The sequence below is a fragment of the Dipodomys spectabilis genome, unplaced genomic scaffold (genome assembly GCF_019054845.1).
Source record: "Dipodomys spectabilis isolate Male_0828 unplaced genomic scaffold, ASM1905484v1 ptg000125l, whole genome shotgun sequence".
NCBI classification, from domain to species: Eukaryota; Metazoa; Chordata; class Mammalia; order Rodentia; family Heteromyidae; genus Dipodomys; species Dipodomys spectabilis.
The window spans coordinates 21,901,894-21,920,924 of record NW_024870802.1 but is presented as its reverse complement, the minus strand read 5'-3'; the positions used below and the strand labels follow the sequence as shown (position 1 = coordinate 21,920,924).

Sequence of the window (19,031 nt, the reverse complement as noted above, 5' to 3'; positions counted from 1 at the left end):
CTTCAGCACGCACAAGTGGAGGGGGGAGAGCTTAAACCGTTTCACGGTGGGCGTCCCCAGTCACAGATCAATCCTCTAGGAAATGTAGATGCCATCATCCCCCCAGCCCTATCCTAAGTCCGTTTCCCTGTGGGATTCAGCTGACTGCTGGGTGATCTTCAGGTCACCCGCCATGCCAGGAGTCCCCTTTTGAAGAAATTCCCGGTGGGGGGACCGGCGCAGTGCGGGTGGGTGGTGGGGCAGGGCGGGAGGAGCGCAGGTTCATAGATGGGGAAACCGCAGGCCACCTTCCACTCTGGCCCCGGGCGGTCCGCAGGGACCGGCTGCCACCTGCGAGCTTTTCCTGCGGCGCGCAGGCGGCCGCGGCGGGGAGGAGGGGGCGGAGGCAGCGGCGGAGGCGGCACCCGAGGCCGGCGCCCTCCAGGCCCGGGAGGCCCGGACCATCTCGGTGGCACATTCTTTTTCTGCCGCGGCGGCGGCGGCAGCAGCAGCATACAGGTTCAGAGTCGTTGGGCCTGCGTGCCAGGACCCTGGGGGTGAAAGTGAGACCACCCGGAGGAGGAAGAAAAAAAGAGGAGGAGGAAGGAAGCCGCACGCTGAGAGTCCGCACCGGCGATCCGGCAGGAAGCGCCGCGCCCGGACGATCGAGTAGGGCGCCCCCGACCTGGGTTCCATTATCTCCCCCGCTGTCTGTCGTGCCTTCCAGCAAACGCCACCGCGGTCGGGGCTGTCGGGGCCAGACGGATGACCGAACCACGCGGCCGGCGCCGGGGCCGCCGCGATCACCGCCCCTCGCGGGCTCCGGACAGCCAAGGCTGCTGGCGGGTGAGTGAGGGGGTCGCAAGCGCGCGCGTGCTGCGCGTGATCGCGCCCCAGCGCCTGCGAGCGAGCGAGTGTGTGCACACCGGGGGCCCGTGCCCGGTGGCCTCTTCCGCTGACGCCAGCCCGGTGGCACGCTGGCTCCCGGTGGAGGTGCGCTTTGCTTCCTGCAGGCCCGGCGGTCCGGCAACCTCGGTGCGCCCTAGCAGCCTGGGCGCACCCTTCTGCCTGGCCTGGGGGTTGGTTTCACCTTGATGATGGAGAAGGATGGCAGGAAGCTGATGGGCCTGCTGGCAGTGACCTGGCTTGTGGGTGCGCATGCATGCTTTGCTGTTCAGCTTTGGAAATGGTGTCAGTAATCGGAGAGAGAGAGAGAGACAGAGACAGACAGACAGACAGACAGACAGACAGACAGAGACAGACAGACAGACAGACAGAGACACTGTCTAGAGACAGAGACAGACAGCGCACATCACATTGTTTTCTGTTTCTTTACGTAAGCTGAACACAAAGGGAAGAAAAGGAGAAGTGAGGATTGGAAAAACAGAAACCTTTATTCCTGGAGGGGCTAGTGATGTGGTTTTCTGTTTTCTCTTACAAAGGACTCTTGAGACAATGTTCTTTTTCTTGAATAACTTAAGCATTTTGCTGAAAGCTTCCAGTGAAACAAACAAAAGTGGAATGTAATGGAAACTTGAGTTTTCAGTCCTCTCTAAAACAACCTTCTTCCCTGTTGACAGACAAGAGCTTGAAGAGCTGTCAGTACTGAAATTTTAAAGGAAGTTAACCAAGGAACCTAATCATTCTGAAAGAGAACCTGAGCTAAAGAATTGGGGGGGGGGGGAATCTCTAGGGTTGATGACAGGGTAAGAAAGTGGTTGTCTTACTTTGCAGAAATCAGTACTTGGAATCAAGTAAAGCAGACTTCTTTCAAAGTAAGATTGGGGAACATAATGCCTTTCGTAGCATCCTCATCTTCGAAGAGAAAATGAAGTTGTGGGTTTTAAGATCTATCTATAAATATAGTAGATGTTAGTAAGATGCTGATTTATAGTCTCATGATTCAAGGCTCTGTCAAGGTCAAGAACACAGATGAGTGAAAACTGAATATTTGACTTCTTGTTTCAATTTGGGGGAGGGAGACTAGATTTTCCGTGATGGTTTCACACAGAGATTGCTTTATTCTTTTTTTTTTCCCCAGACTTTGTGTCATTTGGTTATTTTATGTCTTCATAATAGATGCTAAATTGAACTTTGAAAAATGCACTATAGACTGGGCATTTTGTATGTTTATGTTTCTTTTTTATGCAAGGTAATGTTTTTCTTTACCATAAGATCCCTTAGAGCACCTTTATTCAAAGGCATAGATTGTTATTGGGTTGGACTTGGCCCATGAGTGGTTGTGCATTTCTGTTTCATTATACAGGCAGAATTCTTTTTTCCCCTACCTGGGAATCAGCTTCAGAAGGCATGCTGACTGTGATTTATACATCAGTGCTTACAGAAAAAATTATTGTTTTGCTTTTTTATTTTGTACCTCTTTTATAAAGTAAGCATCATTTAATCGATAAATCAGATTCTAAGTTTTTACTTTTATCTCAGTGCTCAAGGCTACTTCTCTGCCTACTTTTACATTGTTTCATGAGATTCTTCTTGCCAGGTAGAGGGACTTGGAAGGAATAATGAAGGAATCCATGTCCTGCTGATACCTTAGCAGAGATTTGCTCATGGAAATAAGGGAGGGTTTGAAGTTGGTTCCTAAAAAGGACTGGATAAAAACAGTTAAATAATTATTAATAATACTTACCTCTTTTAACTTCAGGATATAGAATTTAATTTCACTTAATTAATGGCCTCTGTTCCAGGTCTACTTATAGCTATAGTCCAAGGAATGAGATTTCATTTTACAGGAAAGTAAACCTTAACAACTTTTACTCAGCATATGAGAAGAAATAGCATAGACACTGCTGAAGAAGTATCAGGGACACATTTTGTTCATCTGTTGGTTTCTGATTCTGTCTAGTACTATAACTTTTTCTTGACCCTGTTAGAGATTTATAGGGGACTTCAATTGAAGCTATGAGGAATGACTCATGGCTCTTCTTGAAAGCACAAAGTTCATTTTCTACCCCTTAGGACTGAGGGGTTACAGATGTTCAATAAATATTTGTCAAATGAGTAACAAACTAAACTCTTTACCTTCTCAATTTAATTACATAGACTCTCCTGGAATTATTCCTTTTTAGTTATAATTTTATATGGAGCACTTCATGAAATTGAAGCCCCAGTTGGCATATTCAACTTGGCAGACCAATTCTCAACAAAAGAAACAAAATCCATCCCTCTAAAATCATACACACACACACACATCACAGAGAGAGAGAGAGAGAAAGAGAGAGAGACAGAAAGACTGAGAGAATACCACTGTATTGATTCTTTTTAACTTGATTGTTCCAGTTCTCTGAACTTGTTGTATGTGTGTACATTCAGAAATTCTGAGCTGACATCAGAATGTTCAACTCAGGAATTATCTGGATGTTGCCACATCTGGATGTGGCTTTTATCTGACATTGTTTGCATTTCTAAGCAAATTAGATGAACTTCTAGTACCATCCTGCATCTCCTAAAGCCAAGTACAGAGGTCAATTTAACATTTGGCAAATTTCTAAGTCTTCCAAACACATGTTGTTTAATTCTTTTTCTAATGTTTTATTTAAATCATGTTATTCTGATATATTACTGTGGTTGGCTTAGGGACATCAATTTGGTTACTTAGTAACTTATGTTTAGTAAAAGCAGAACCTTAATAGAAGCACCAGTAACCCTTCCCTTCTGATTTGCTCTAATTATTTTTCAAGATATTCTTTTGGAAGTGGATACATTGTTTGGTCTGAAATATTAAATATTACTCCTTCTTTTGGTTGTACTTCCAACTTTCCATCTCCAATCATTAGAGGTTTCCCCTGTGATTCAGGATCTAAATTACATGAAATGTACCTACCAATCAGCATTGCACTGTTCAATAATCATACAAAATTTCTTTCTAATAGTCATCACTTGCATGCTTCTCTAATCACACTTTGTTTTATGCTGAATAAAAATAAAGTGAGACTTGCCAACGTTTTTTCTATTATGTTCAAGAAGTAATAGATTGAAAAACTGTGTAACGGCATTCTGCAGTAACTGAAATGGTGCTGATCTCTTGATGATGAAGCATAGTCATTCATAGCCATTATTTATTTGATAAGTAGAGAGTGGAGCACTTTCATGAGAGTTAAAAGCCTAGATGCTCCATATCTTTAGTTAAGACTTTTGAAAGCCAAGTGGTAAAGTCTTAATTTTATACAGTAGTCAATTATACGTTCCTTGAAAGGCAGTTACGAAAGAGTGTTTCTATAGGTGCACTTTGGCAATTGTGTGGGAGTGGATGAGTAAAAGGAAGGAGGGGAGCTGATAACCTGGTATTAGATGATAGCAGCATGATGAAAGATCCAGGGACACTGAGGTTGAGAAGGGAACACTTCCGAAAGCCAGGCATCAGAATTTGTTGTCTTATATGAAAAAGGGTACAAGTGCAACTATCTGTTACACACCCACTCAAGCATCAACAGTAGATCACAACCCTCCTTTGCTGCTGAAACATGAGGAACTCCAGAATCTTGCATATAGTTGGTAAATGTTTATTAATATAGTTAGTTATTAGACATGTGCTATGTCAGAGACTACTTAACTTTATTACCTGTCTCAAGGAAAATGAAGTAGCTAGAAACATGAATTATTTTGACTGCTTACTATCTGTGAGTTCTTGGGCAAATCATTAACCTCTCTGACCCTTGGGTTTTTTTTTTATCTTTCAATTGGGTCTGTCTGCTTTCTTTCTTTCTTTCTTTCTTTCTTTCTTTCTTTCTTTCTTTCTTTCTTTCTTTCTTTCTTTCTTTCTTTCTTTCTTTCTTTCTTTCTGTCTTTCTTTCTCTGTCCTTCCTTCCTTCCTTCCTTCTTTCTTTCTTTCTTTCTTTCTTTCTTTCTTTCTTTCTTTCTTTCTTTCTTTCTTCCTTTCTTTCTTTCTTCCTTTCTTCCTTTCTTTTTTGTCAGTCATGGGGCTTGAACTCTGGGCCTAGGCTCTGTCCCTAAGTTCTTCAACAAAAGGCTAGCGCTCTACCACTTGAGCCACAGTGCCCCTTCCTTTTTTTTTTTTTTTCTGTTGGTTAATTGGAGACTTGTCTCACGAACTTTTCTGCCCACGCTGGCTTTGAACCATGATCCTCAGATCTCAGTGTCCTGAGGAGCTAGGATTACAGGCATGAGCCATCAGTGCCCGGCTTATCCTGGTTTCTTTTACTGATGCTAAGGGATACATGAGTGGGTTTGTCCTCAAGAAACTTCAGGGTTCCAATCATAGGTATAGTAGGCTTTGCTATCTTGGGTATAAAATTGCTTCTCAGAGGATTGTTTCTTTTTTCCCATTTTTTCCTTTAATGTTTTGTTGTTTTTAAAAATAATGCTTTTCATTCTAATTTATATTTTCTCATATGCTTTAAAAATGGGTTCTTTTTTTTTCCTGCTTGGCATAGTTGCCATGCATCTGTCCTTATATTCAAATGGCTCTGCTGAAGACAAGGAGGTGTATCTCCAAAGTGTACTCTATCCGATTCTAGAGCAAGTGTCAGTATTCCAGGGACCTTCTGTGCCATCCACCACTCTCCAGAATTCCAGAGTCCATGTGTTTCCTTCATTATCATGAAGAGATGGTGACATTTCTAACCATTTTTATTCAGCATATTTGTAATATTTAGTAGAGTAACAGGAAGGTGAATCTTAGCTGTTCTTTGGCTTTGGTGAAGTTGTCCAATTAGGAGAGGCCAAATAGTACCGTGGTGGAGGGACATACAAATCAACAAAGAAATCATATTATAAATATATTAGAAACAATAGCAAGGAAGAAAAACCATTTTAGTCCTTGTCCCTCCTCATGGTATAACCCCTGTTTTCACTGTATTTAATGTTGGTATAATTTGTGGAGGGGAAGGGAAAAAACAAATTGTTTAAATAGGGGTACAGGTGGACCCATTGCAACAATGAGATGTACAAGATGTTATGTTGAAAAACGAACTTTACAACTTTGGCATGGGGGAGGGGGATGGGAAAGGATGTTAAGGGGAAACAAAGGAGGAGGCAACAATGCTTGAAAAGAAATGTACTCATTACCTTGCTCATGTAATTGTAACCCCTCTGTACAGTATTTTCACAATAAAAAATTAAATAAAAAAGAAGAGGTGAAATAGTAATTATAGGTGGGAACTTGGCAGGATGGAATCTGCCATCACTCATTTCGATAATATGACCATGTTATATGTATCCCTAGAATTTTTTTTTCAGAAATAGCCTTCAGAGCTCTGTAACTATTATGGGTTCTTTCTTTGCTTTTCTTTTTGTTGTTGTTACTTACTTATTTATTTATTTATTTTTGCTAGGCTATCCTGAAAACGAAGCTCTACCCTAGTAGAGCTTTCTAGGTAGGTAAAAGATTTGGATGGTTTTATATAAGGTTCATGATGAAGTATTGGAAAAAAATCAAATCTCATATATTTAAGAATATTTTGTAAATTTCTATTCCTCTAAAAAGAAACCTTCTATTTTTATGAGCTGAAAATTGATTCCAAGTTCTAAAACTTGTGACATGGTGAAGGTGATGCTCTGATTTTTCAAACTTCACTGATTCCTAATGTTTCAGTAGCATGTCACTGACTGAACTAAATATTTAACAAAAGTTTAGATAAGAGCTGTCAAATAACTCATCACAAATTACTCATTTTGCTAGTTTGGGATACTACTGGGATGGTGTGGATCTGTGAAAAGGGTGAACAAGGGCAAATATCATCAGAATAATCTATACACATGCATGAAAATAGAACAGAGCAGCTCAATGAGATTGGTTTAGGGAAGGAAAGAGGAAAAGAGGGACTCTGATGAAGATGGTGACAGTGATCAAAATGCTTTGTATATATCAATGGGCATGTTAAAATGAAATCCCCTTGGACAGCTAACTGATGCTAATAAAAATTAGTCGTTTTGGTCATATGACTGGATGAGTCAGTTTGGAAACACAAGAAGGCCTGGATGATTCTTGTTTAACCTTTTGTGGCCTTGTGTGGACAGTGCTTTCTGATTTAGTATTTGTCTATATTTATAAAGAAGCCCAAGTGTTCTGTTGAGAGCTCCACATTTCAAAACTTAAATGGCTGGGGCACTTATCAACTGTGTACCTTCAGCTAAAACCAGAAAGGAAACTGCAACCAATAGTGGGATTGTGGCTAAATTTTACTCGTCTTAGGACCCTGTGATTTCATTTACCCCAGTCCTGAACTGAATATATCTTGCCATTATCTTGTCACTTGAGTCATTTCCTTGAACTAGAAATGTGTAAATGAAATAGACTTTTCATTTGCCTCTGGGTCTTTCTTCAGTCTTCTGCTGGATTGACTCTAGTTTTATTCCCAAGAACTGGAGTCAAAGGATACTCATAGGATAAATTCTCTTTGACAGTAGGAACAAGTAGACATGTTGCATGGAATAATGATCTTCAAAGACCTGGGATAATTATTTCATATATTAATCTTTCTGCTTAATAAAGCAGAAAAACTGCTTAGTGAATCAGTATAGCACTTTAGTATATACATAAAACAATCAAAACTACTTGGAACAACTAGAGAGTGTGGAACTTTATTTTTCCAATTGGCAAAAAATCCAGAAAGTTAAAATGTGGATCTTGAAAGAAATATAACTGGCTGTTATGTACTTTTGACAAGTGGAGAATTCGATTATTAAAAGAATTAGAGGGCTGGGAAGGTGGCTCAGTGGTAGAGCACTTGCTTTGCATGCATGAGGCCCTGGGTTCCATTCCTCAGCACCACATAAGCAAAAAGAAAAAAAGCTGCAAATGGCGCTGTGGCTCAAGTGGTAGAGCCCTAGCCTTGAGCTGAAGAGCTGAGAGAGAGCACCTAGGCCCAGAGTTCAGGCCCCACAACTGGACCCCCCCCCCCCCCAAAAAAAAAAGAATTAGAAAGATTTTCAAATTTATCTTAAAAAATAAAATATCTTCCAACTCATCCCTTTAGATTATTGTCTGGAGGATTTGGTAGAACCTGAGAACCTTCCTCTCAACAATCTTAGGAAATTTTCCTGCAAGTAGACAAAAAGCCATCTCCTTAGAGAAAAATCTAAACAAGAGCTAAGTCAAATGTTATGTTTATATTCTTGCTTCCATTTTTATGCTGTTAAGCATTTTCCTTCCTGATTTGCATGTACATTTTAAATAATATATCATAATGCCAACTCTAGTGTTGTTGCATTGGCATTCTTGTCATGAACATATATAGCAATTACCTATAGTATTCTTAGTAGATTTTGTTTCTTAATGGAAAGAATCAGAAAACCTCAAGGCGGCTAGAGAGTCCTAGAGATAATGTCAGGGAGGATTCAGGAAGCAGAAAATCAAACAGTTAAATAATGCAAGAGAGAAGGAAGGTGGGGATCAAAAGTGTTTAAACCTACTCTGGTGGGCACTAGGTTAGCAGCATGTATTTTTGATCAACCTGATGCAAACAAATGTGTTTGTCAACTAGGATTGTCATATACTGCCTGGTACAGAAAGAGCACATCAAAGTGAGTGAAACAGGCTGGTTTTGTCATCAAAAATCAGAACGGAATAAAGGTGAAGATTGGGCTTCTGAATTTGGCATCACCAGTTTTGAATGGTTTGCAGTACACTTCTTCAACTCTGGGTTCTTGAATGTCTGTAGCCCATACATTACTCTTCCCAGAAATTGAATATTACGGTGGGTAATGCGAAGGCTACCCTGCTTAGCCATCAAATTCTCACAAGTAGAAATTGGCAAGGCTGAGATTAAAATCTGGAACAAACCACTTAAAACTTAGTTTTAAAAAGTATAATTTTAAAAATTATACAGTGATATATGTTTATAACAAAGTATACAGAAATGAATAAGGTGAAAATGAAAGGCCCTCATAACCCTACTAGTTAGAGAACAGCTAAGAAAAATTCAATCTATGTTTTCCTGATATGTTTCTCTCAAATACCAGTGTAAATTTGCTATACATGTACTCATGCTATAGGTAGGGAAACACACCTTATATGCTTTTCCACAACTTGCTCGTTTTTATGATTCAATGCACAAGCATGTAAATACTTTCTAAGTAGCTTTACTTCTCAACCTGCCATATAGATTTATTTTAAATGATCTTCTTTTGTTAGTTTATATTTTCTTCCAGATATTTTTCCTCTTTATTGTGAGGTAGAGATAAAACTCAGGAACTTACACCTTCTAGGCAACTACTCTAACATTAAAAGCACACTACCGTTAAAAACCACATTCCCAGGCCTTCATTGTTGTTAGTGTTGTTTGAGACTGGGTCTTAGGCTGACCTTGAATTTCTCATCCTATAGTTTCTACTGCTGCTCCTGCCCAATGCTGAAACAACAGATGTGCTCAATCATGCTCAATATTTTTTAAACCATACTATGACTATGGTGTGTGTGTGTGTGTGTGTGTGTGTGTGTGTGTGTGTGTGTGTGTGTGCGTGTGTGTGTGTGTTTGTGTATGCGTGTGTGTGTGTGTGTGTGTGTGTGTGTGTGTGTTATTTGGGCAGGATAACCTTAGAGAAGTCTTAGAATTAACTGCAATTTTTTGGTCTATAAAGATGCATATTATTAAAATATTGCCAATTTTAAGTACGCTATTACATTAAGTTTGATTGCATGTGAGTTTTATCAATAAAATAAATCAAATTACCATGTTGAATTCATAGGACACTTTTCTTTTTTGGGGGTCAAGGGTTGTCTGGTAACCAAGCCCAGCATCACCTGAAACAAACCATGCAAGCATGCTTTGTCTTCAGCCTCAAATTCACACTTTTTAAAATAATTCTAGTGAATTTGAACATTTTTCCACATGCTACTTAGTTGCTTATATTCCTTCTAAGACTCTTTCATGTAATTTGCTCCTTAGTATCTTAGTGGAAGATACTTTGATACAATGATGCCAATATTCTTTTCCTTTGTTGTCCTTTTTTAAAATGCATTATTTGAACACACTTTTTATCATTTTGTTTTAAAATAATTTCAGGCACTATCAAATTATGTAAGTAGATATAGAATTTCTCTATACCTTTACACAAACTCTCGAAATAATAACACTTAACTACAGTAGTCATTAAAATCAGGAAATTAACATTGATGCAGTACTATATCTATTGTGGACATCTCATTCTCAAGTCTTCTGATGGAGGATCTGGTCAAATGACATATCTTAATCATATTATTTAATTAGTTGGTTAAATAGTTATGGGAAACTGGGACTTAAACACTGGACCTTGTGCATACCTGGCAAGCATTCTACCACTGATCTTTCTCTTCCAACTTACTCCTTGATCCTTTAAAATCTGAAATGTTCCTAGGCTAGTTGTTTTGTTGAAAATCCCATATTCAGATCTGTCTAATGTTTGGGTTGAGGAATGGTCAGAATGCAGGGTAGCTATTTCCAGGGTTTTCTGTGTTCTTTGTAATTGATTGGGTGTTGGTACCATGCATGGAAACAGAAAAAGAGAAATTTCACCTTTGGGAGTAGGAATCAGAAGTATTAGCATCCTCAATTTCCTTAAAAGTCGATATTAGAGTATCTTCTTTTACATTTATTTTATATCCTATTATATCTGTTTACACTCTAAGGTTAACGTTTTTCTTCAGAAGGTTCCCCATAAATTGCTTGTCTTCTCCATTCCTTTTTCTGGTCTTCAGTTTGGACCTGGGCTACCTTATTTCACAGACACTTACTTGTTCTTCTTAGACTACCACAGTCCCTCCTCTCTGCAATGCTTTTCATCACAACCAGAATATTTCAACTTATAAATATGTACCGAGTGCCTGGCTTGGACAGATCACCTTACTGGCTGGAGTTGAGAGTTAAATATGAAGTCAAATATATTTGGAGAGTTTTGGGTCAATTTATAATTACAATTTAAGGCAAAATAACCTTTTCATTTTGCCAATTTATGAGAATATCCTTGACACAGTTCTTGCATAAATATAAATTGCACAGGGGAAAACTGCATGTGGTTCACACTTAAAATCTTAGCTACCCAGAAGGCTGAGGTCTGAGGTTCATAGCCCAGGAAGACAAATCTGAAAGAATATTATCTTCAAATAATAAACAAAGATAGACATGTGCTTCATGTGGTAGACTACCAGCTGTAAGCATAAAAGCTGAGCAAGGATTTAAGACTTGGAGATCAAATCCAGCACCAGCAATAGATAGATGGGTAGACAGACATATAGCTAGTTAGCTATTATCTAGATAGATAGCTAGATAGCTTTTATGTAACTAGCTAGCTAGCTAGATAGGTAGATAGATATATAGAAATAGAAATAACGTGTATCAAAGGTATTTATTAACAATAACAATGAAGAAAGACTTCTTATTTCCATGACTTAGAGTTCATTTTGCTTAGCATCATCTTACATGGTCATATGTACATAACTATTGGGCTCTTCTGTTCATCTGCTAGGACTATCCTAGACCTACTCTAATTATTAAAAAGAAGGGAAACCATGGGAACTGTATTTCTTTGATTCTGCTCACTTCACTTAATATGATTTTTTTTCCTAGTCTTTCCATTTCCTTACAAATGGAGCGATGTCATTCTTTCTGATGTAAGCATAGAATTCATATGTATATATATATGTACATATTTATATACATATACATATATATATATACATTTTCTTGAACGATTTAATGTACTGTGTGGGATTTTTTTTCTTTTGTGTTTTTCCCCTATGGTTTATGCCCTGTTGTCACTGTTTTTAATTTTGATACCCTGGGTATTGTATATACATTTGTCTGAATTAGGGAAGGGAAGGGAAATAACAAAATGGTGAGACAAAGGACAAAGGGTGAATTAATGCAATAGCGATACTCACAAGGCAATATGTTGGAAATGAACTGTACAACTTGGGGGGTGGGAGAGGAAAAGTAGGAGAAAAATGAGGGATGAGATAACAAGTTTGACAAGAAATGTACTCACTACCTTACCTATGTAATTGTAACCCCTCTGTACATCAACTTGACAATAAAATTAAATTTAAAAAGGTATTTATTAAAAATGTTTAACCATAAAGTAATAGTATTTAAATATTTTTATGTAAATATAATGTATAGAGGGGTTACAGTTACATGAGTAAGGTAATGAGTACATTTCCGATAGAGCATTGTTACCTCCTCCTTTGTTTATCCCCTACCATCCCTTCCCTGCCCAACTCCTCCCCCCCCACAAGTTGTAAAGTTCTTGTTCAACATAGTATCTTGTACATCTCATTGTTACAGTGGATAAGCCTGTATCCTTATTTAAGCATTTTGTTATATCCCTTCCCCTCCCCAAATGAGAAAAATGTATATATAAGATGCAGGGCACCAACATCAAATACAGTGAAAACAGGGGTTACACCATGGGGAAGCACATACACATATTGTTTTTAGAGATGCTAAAAACAATAACAAGAAAGAAAAACAGTTGTGTCCCTATCTTGGGGTTCATTTTGCTTAACATCATCTTATATGGTCATATGTTCATAGCTTTTGACCTTTTCTGCTTGTCCTAGACTTATACTAGTCATTGCAAAGAAGGGAAACCATGGGACCTATGTTCCTTTGGGCCTGGCTTACTTCACTTAATATATTTTTTCCAAGTCTTTCCATTTCTTAAGAAATGGGGTGGTGTCATTCTTTCTGATGGAGGCATAGAATTCATATATATATATATATATATATATATATATATATATATATATACATATATGTATACATATATATATATCCCAATATCTTGATCCATTCATCTACTGAGGGGGCACCTGGATTAGTTCCATATCTTAGCTATGGTAAATAATGCTGCAATAAACATAGTTATGCTGGTAGCCTTAGTATAGCCTTGTTTGTGATCGTTTGGGTAAATGCCCAAAAGTGGAATGCTGGGTCATAGGGGAGCTGTATGTGGAGTCTTTTGAGGAGCCTCCATACTGCTTTCCAAAGTTGTTCAACAAGTTTACACTCCCACCAACAATGCAATAGGGTTCCCTTTTGGCCATATCCCCTCCAGCATCTATTGTTATTAGATTTCTAGATTATAGCCATGAGCATTTCTTCATGTGTCTATTGGCCATTCTTATTTCCTCTTTAGAAAAGGCTTTAGCCTACTTGTTGATGGATATTTCAATAATTTTATGGTCTGTGATTTTGAAGACTTTTAAATGAATTATGTTTGCCCACTTTGTGTCTCTGTGATGTAAGAAGCAAGGGTTGATTTTGGATCATGGTTCTAGAAGTTTCATTCTATGGTCTCCTGGTTCTATTGCTCTGGGGCCAGTGGTAAGATAAAATAGCATGAAGGAGAGCATCAGCTGCTCAACTCATCGTGTGTAGGAAAATATCCTAGGTTGCTTGACTTAAACAAAAACAAAAAAGGTTCCTGTGGTACCCTTCCTGGCATTCTGATTCATTGAGATCTCAAAATCTAACTAGCATTGCAGGTGTCCTCCTCTTTCACCAAGTAACTGTGGTGCAGATGGTCCAGGAACCACATTCAAAAGCAACATTAGGACAGTTTAGGGGAATGTCAGAGAAGGGGAAGACAGAGAGAAAGAGCAGAGATAAGTAAACAAACAGATATAGCACATAGCCACTCTCCAACCAATGTGCTTGTAAAAGGAGATCTTCAAGAGTTTTATTGCATATTACCAGAAAATGTTATAGAACACAGCTCTGTGTGGCTACTGTCTACTACTACTTTGTCTGTGACAAAGCCAAATGTTAATGTAAGCAGAACATATTAAGCAGTGGCAACTCTTGCGGTTAGAGAACTTTGGAGAAGAAGTGGACAAGTATTCGGAGGTACCAGTTGTTTGCTTTTGAAAGCAGTATTGGACTATATTCATTCCTTGAAGAACTATCCCCAGGAAATTTATGAAAATTAAATAAATGATTAATCATGCCCATGGACTGACCTTATCTCCAAGTTTGAGGAAACTGGCAAGCAGAAAAATGATGACATTTAAAAATTGTATTTGTGTCTTATTATACTTCATTTGATTAAGTATCTTTTTGGATAGTATTTTCTTAAAAATAAATTAGATTAAAAAGAGAAGCATATTAAGATATATATTCAATTCTGTTGGCTTATGGGTAGCTAAATTTTTAGTACAAAAGTTCTAAGAAATGTTAGTATTTTAACAGCAGGAAAGTAAAATTAACATTTCATGTAGATTCCCAAGGGAAAAATACCTGTGTTTAAAGATGAAGTTTTCCATAATACCCCAAATTAATTCACCAAATAATTTATAATGCATATTAATATATTAAAAATGAGACTCCTAACATTGATAAACATATGAAATGCCTTTTGAATAATCTACAATTAGACTATATCTAAAAACCCAACAGATATGTTTAATTAAAATGTGTCTTGGTAGAATATTCATTTGAATTTCTTTGACTACTTGTACCAGGTGGTCAGTTCAGTACACACACACACACACACACACACACACACACACACACACACACACACACACACAACACACACATGAGAGAGTTATTTTGCCTTTGAAAACAAGTAAAAAGAATGAATGTCTCCTATTTCTTTAGCAAGGAAAAGATTATGAATGATATTATCTGTAATACTGAACTGAATTCTTCATTTCTGCAATAAATGCTATAAATATTGTCTAGGCTCAAGGATCTGAACCCCTTCATCCAATAACTTATTGCTGGATACTAGGACTATGAGCTCTGGACTCCCATGCACCTACGTTTGAATCCCTGCTCCATCATTTGCTCAAGCATCTTACCTGTTAAGGCTTTACTTTTCAGATCTACAAAATGGAATTTGTGGTAGCTCTGGTTTATTGAATTCTTACTGGCAGCAAAAAACCGGTTAGAAATGAATGAGTTTTGCTATGGGAAGTTATTGTAAAATAGAAGTGAATTGTCAAGAAAAGGATCTATCTATCTATCTATCTATCTATCTATCTATCTATCTATCTATCTATCTATCTATCTATCTATCTATCTAGCTATCTAGCTATCTAGCTATCTATCTATATTTTGAAGCAATGAAGAAGTAATATATCTTAGAATCATTTCCTTCAAATACCTCACTATCATATAGCTAAGAATTCTACATCAATTAGACAGAATTAGAGTATTACAGAATCCAAGAAAGCTTTAAACAAAGGCATTTAGGAATAATTCTGAGTAAACCGTTTTAGGCAATATGGAGCTCACCAGTATATGGAAGGAGCCACGCTGCTTCTCCTTTTGGGCTCTGCTTCTTGGACTTGAACCTTTTGGATTGCAAGATACCTGATGTAGTTGTAGGCTTACATGAAGACACAGTCTCACTGATGAATGAACCTATCTTCTCTCCAGGTTGTCTCTCTGTATTAGAGATAAACCTGCCTTGCAGAATCTTATCTGAAGATTCACCATCAGGTCTCATTCTGTAAGACTGGATCACTTGCTAACTTGCTTAATGCCAACTGCTAGTAAAGGAAGTTTCCCAAGGGGACTGGTCCCTACTGGCAATGATGAAGTTAGTGTGTGTGTGTGTGTGTGTGTGTGTGTGTGTAGGTTAGGAAAGTCAGTGTATGTTTAATAGAAACCTTGATGTCTCTCAAATGCTAATTGTAAAGAACTAGTAATTATATATGTACCATTGTTGATAGCTACAGGGCAAGTTAGCTTTTAGGAGAGGACATGAACCTCATATCTGTAACCACCTATTATGAGTAAGGACAGCTTTTCTTTTATTTTAGTCCTGCAAGCTGGGAGCTACAATGTTTGTTTGTTTTAGTATACCTCTTTTAAGCTTCACTTGAGTTTTTCCTGTAAAGAATTGTTGTCCCCTTTTAGTGGATGAAGGTAAGCTGCACAAGAAGTTCAGTAAGATGCTGTGGCACTCTACACCTCTAAGTGGGAAAGTTGTATTCTTCTAAAGGTGTATGTGACCCACAGTCTGAGCTCTCATTGTTTAAAGGCTCAGATCCTGGAAACAGGATACAAGTTTTGTAAGACAGTGTATAAAATACCCCCAGGGGTAGCTTGAGTCTGCCTCAAAGGAATTTTAAGCATGTATCCGGAATAGCTTAATTCTTTTTTTTTTTCCCACAGCAACCATATTCTTGCTAGTTGATAAAATCTGAACCACTCTGTTGCACAAAGTTTACCTTTGGAATGTACCTTTAGGGATATGAATTAGTAGAAAAGAACATAAAGTACTTAAAAGGCACAGAAAAATATGTAATAAAGGCTATTTTGATTTCGTTTCCTACTTCTCCTGCAAATTTTGATATTGTCCTTTCATTTTCATTTGGTTCAAGTGTTTTTATTTCTTTAGAAACTTGTTTTCTGATCTTTGGAGAGTACACTATTTGGAGACAGGTTGTTGAACTTTTTGTTTTAAAGATTTCTTTAAAAACCTGACAAATTAGTTGTATACATTGTGTTCATTTACCAATATTTTGGTATAAATAAACTATCATCTGGGTCATAGCACTGGTAGATAGTACAGATAATTTTTTTTTAAAAATCAAAATAATATCGCTTTCATGTCTAAATAGAATCTTTTAAAATACACAGCAAAGGTAAGCTTATATTATTTCCCACCTAAAATGGTCCCAGTCTGTTGGGTCTTCGTCCGTCCCACGAAAGAAGGAAGGGGTCCAAGGAAAGGTAAGTGGGGCGCTGGCCCGTTCCCCAGCCTCCCTCAGCCCGGGAGACAATCAGACACAGCGGGGAGCCAAATCCAGCAGGTAGAAAAACTCCTTTATTAACAGAGAGCAGCTCTTTTTAAAGCCAAAAAGGGCGGGTGGCATGGCAAGGGAGGAAGAGGAACCAATCACTGTCAAGGTCACACCCTGTCATGCACCTTAGCCTTCACGGGCTGGTGCTGGTTAGGCACTGATCGGAAGGCAAATTGGGCTCCGCCCACTCAACTCTCTTTCAGCGCCATCTTTGCTTCCCATGTGCTCTGCACCAGTCTATAAGAAAGAGATTCCTCTTTATGCCTCTGTCATTTAAGGCATGGGAATTGTTCTTTAATTGCCTTTATATAAATCAGATTAGGTGATTGCAGCCCACGACCAAGGCCACAACAATTTCCTTTATGCATCTCCAACTAAGTACATTGCATTATGTTCTTCCTGGCCAATGCAAACTTTAACCCAGCGGAGAAAAGAAAGGCTGTTGGTCTGGTCAATTACAAATGAGACTTCATGAGGTGTACTGACCTTTTTTCACTTGCCAGCAGGCCTAACTTGCTTGTACAGGTCACTGTGGCTCTCCTGGAGGAAGAGACACGTGTAGGTGAAGGTGAGGACAGACAGCGCTACTCTAAATGTGAACTCTCCATGGAGACTATTGTCTGGCTCTGTCTCCTTTCTGTATTCTGAATAACAGTGTTTTATGAATGAAAGTGGGTCAGGGCTCTGAGCTTTGACACACAGCAGGATTAAAAAGAGGAACAAGTAAGCAAATGAAAGTTGGAAAGAAAACTCATAAAATTGGGAATGTAACTCAACGGGTCCAATAACATATCTGAGGCTTATACATAAGCCTGAAGTACGTGCCATGATAGGATAGATATTTTCTTTTGTTCATTCTTGAAGTTATTTAGAAGGCAAACACGTACAGCTTTCTCCCCTGTCTCTTGGGGAAGTTGAGACTTATCGACATTGAGTTGGGATCCAAAAGCCAAGAGGATACTGTTGTCAGTTGTAAGAAACCATTTTCCCCCCATATCCCTTCTGGCCTTTTTTTTAGGCAGTGGTGTTTACATCATTCTAGAAACTACTTATCAGTTGAACTTCTGGTTTGTAGTAGGTTTTTATATGCTATTGTGAACGTACATGGTCTGCGACTCAAGTTCCTAAATCCTGTGTGTCAGATTAGCTCTCTACACATCTGTAAAACTTCTATTACATATGAAGATTACATCTTTGGAGACCAGGAAAGGAGGTAGGGATGAAAATGAGAAAGTAGGCACTCAAAAGAAAGAAACTTCCTAAAGTTCTCAGAGATTAAATATATTATGGCTGTACTCAGTCAAGCCTGAAGACTGTGGGCTCCTTTGGGGTAGAGCTGAGATCACATCAGACATTTCTGTTGAATATTTCTGATGAGTTTAATGTCACTATGAGACAAACGATGTCAGATTGTGAATATCCCAGGGGCTCAATAAAGATCATCACCAGTAAGTACATAGATGGGAGAGTAAGGCTTACATACTCAGCTTGTTTGACTGTACATGTGTTTGCAAAGTAGCTATATCTTATGTTTGTATTGAATGCTTCCCATCTTCCTTCCACTTTCTTTTTTTTAATTTATTTTATTGTAAAGGTGATGTTCAGAGGGGTTACAGTTATGTAAGTAAGGTAATGAGTACATTTATTGAACATTGTTGAACATGGTTACCCTCTCTCTCATTCTCTTCCACTTTTCCTCCCCTCAAACCCCTCCCCCCAAATTGTAAAGTTCATTTCCAATATGGTGTCTTGTGAGTATTGAGTATTGCTGTTGCATTGGTTCACACTTTGTCCTCTGTCTCACCATTTTGTTATTCCTTTTTCCTTCTCTAAATCAGATAAATGTATATACAAGACACAAGGTACCAAAATCAAAAACAGTGACAATAGAGAATAAACCAAAGGGGGGAAAAATGAAAGAGAAAAGAAATAACTTCACACAGTACATTCAAAAATAAAAACAAAAAATGAAAACAAAAAAAACACCTTTGTTTCCATGAGTTCGTTTCGCTTAGCATTCTTTTATATGGTCGTATGTACATAGCTATTGAGCTATTGTGGTCCTCTGCTTTCCACTTTCTGCCTCACTGTATTTCTGATTCTTCAAATCACAGTGTTTTCCTTTAACACTTAAACTCATGTCTTCCCCACGTGTGCTTTGAGGCAAAAGGCATTAGCAGACAGCTCTGCCGACCTCATGGCAGCCCCTCTGCTCAGTTAGTGTTACATGGATCCTTTTTTTTTTTTTTTTTGGTCGGTTGTGGGGCTTGAACTTTGGGCTTGGGTGCTGTCCCTGTGCTCTTCAGCTCAAAGCAAGCGCTGTACCGCTTGAGCCACAGCA

General features: G+C 38.5%; 1 protein-coding gene across 1 annotated transcript in view; it reads left to right on the top strand.

Annotated features, from left to right (window-relative positions):
* Window positions 1–556: 556 nt before the first annotated feature.
* Window positions 557–19,031, top strand: part of Stambpl1 (STAM binding protein like 1) — a 43,829-nt gene continuing 25,354 nt past the window's right edge. Inside the window, exon 1 of the mRNA XM_042689617.1 lies at window positions 557–825. The gene's annotated coding sequence lies outside the window, so the exon portion shown is untranslated. The remainder of the gene's footprint in view (window positions 826–19,031) is intronic.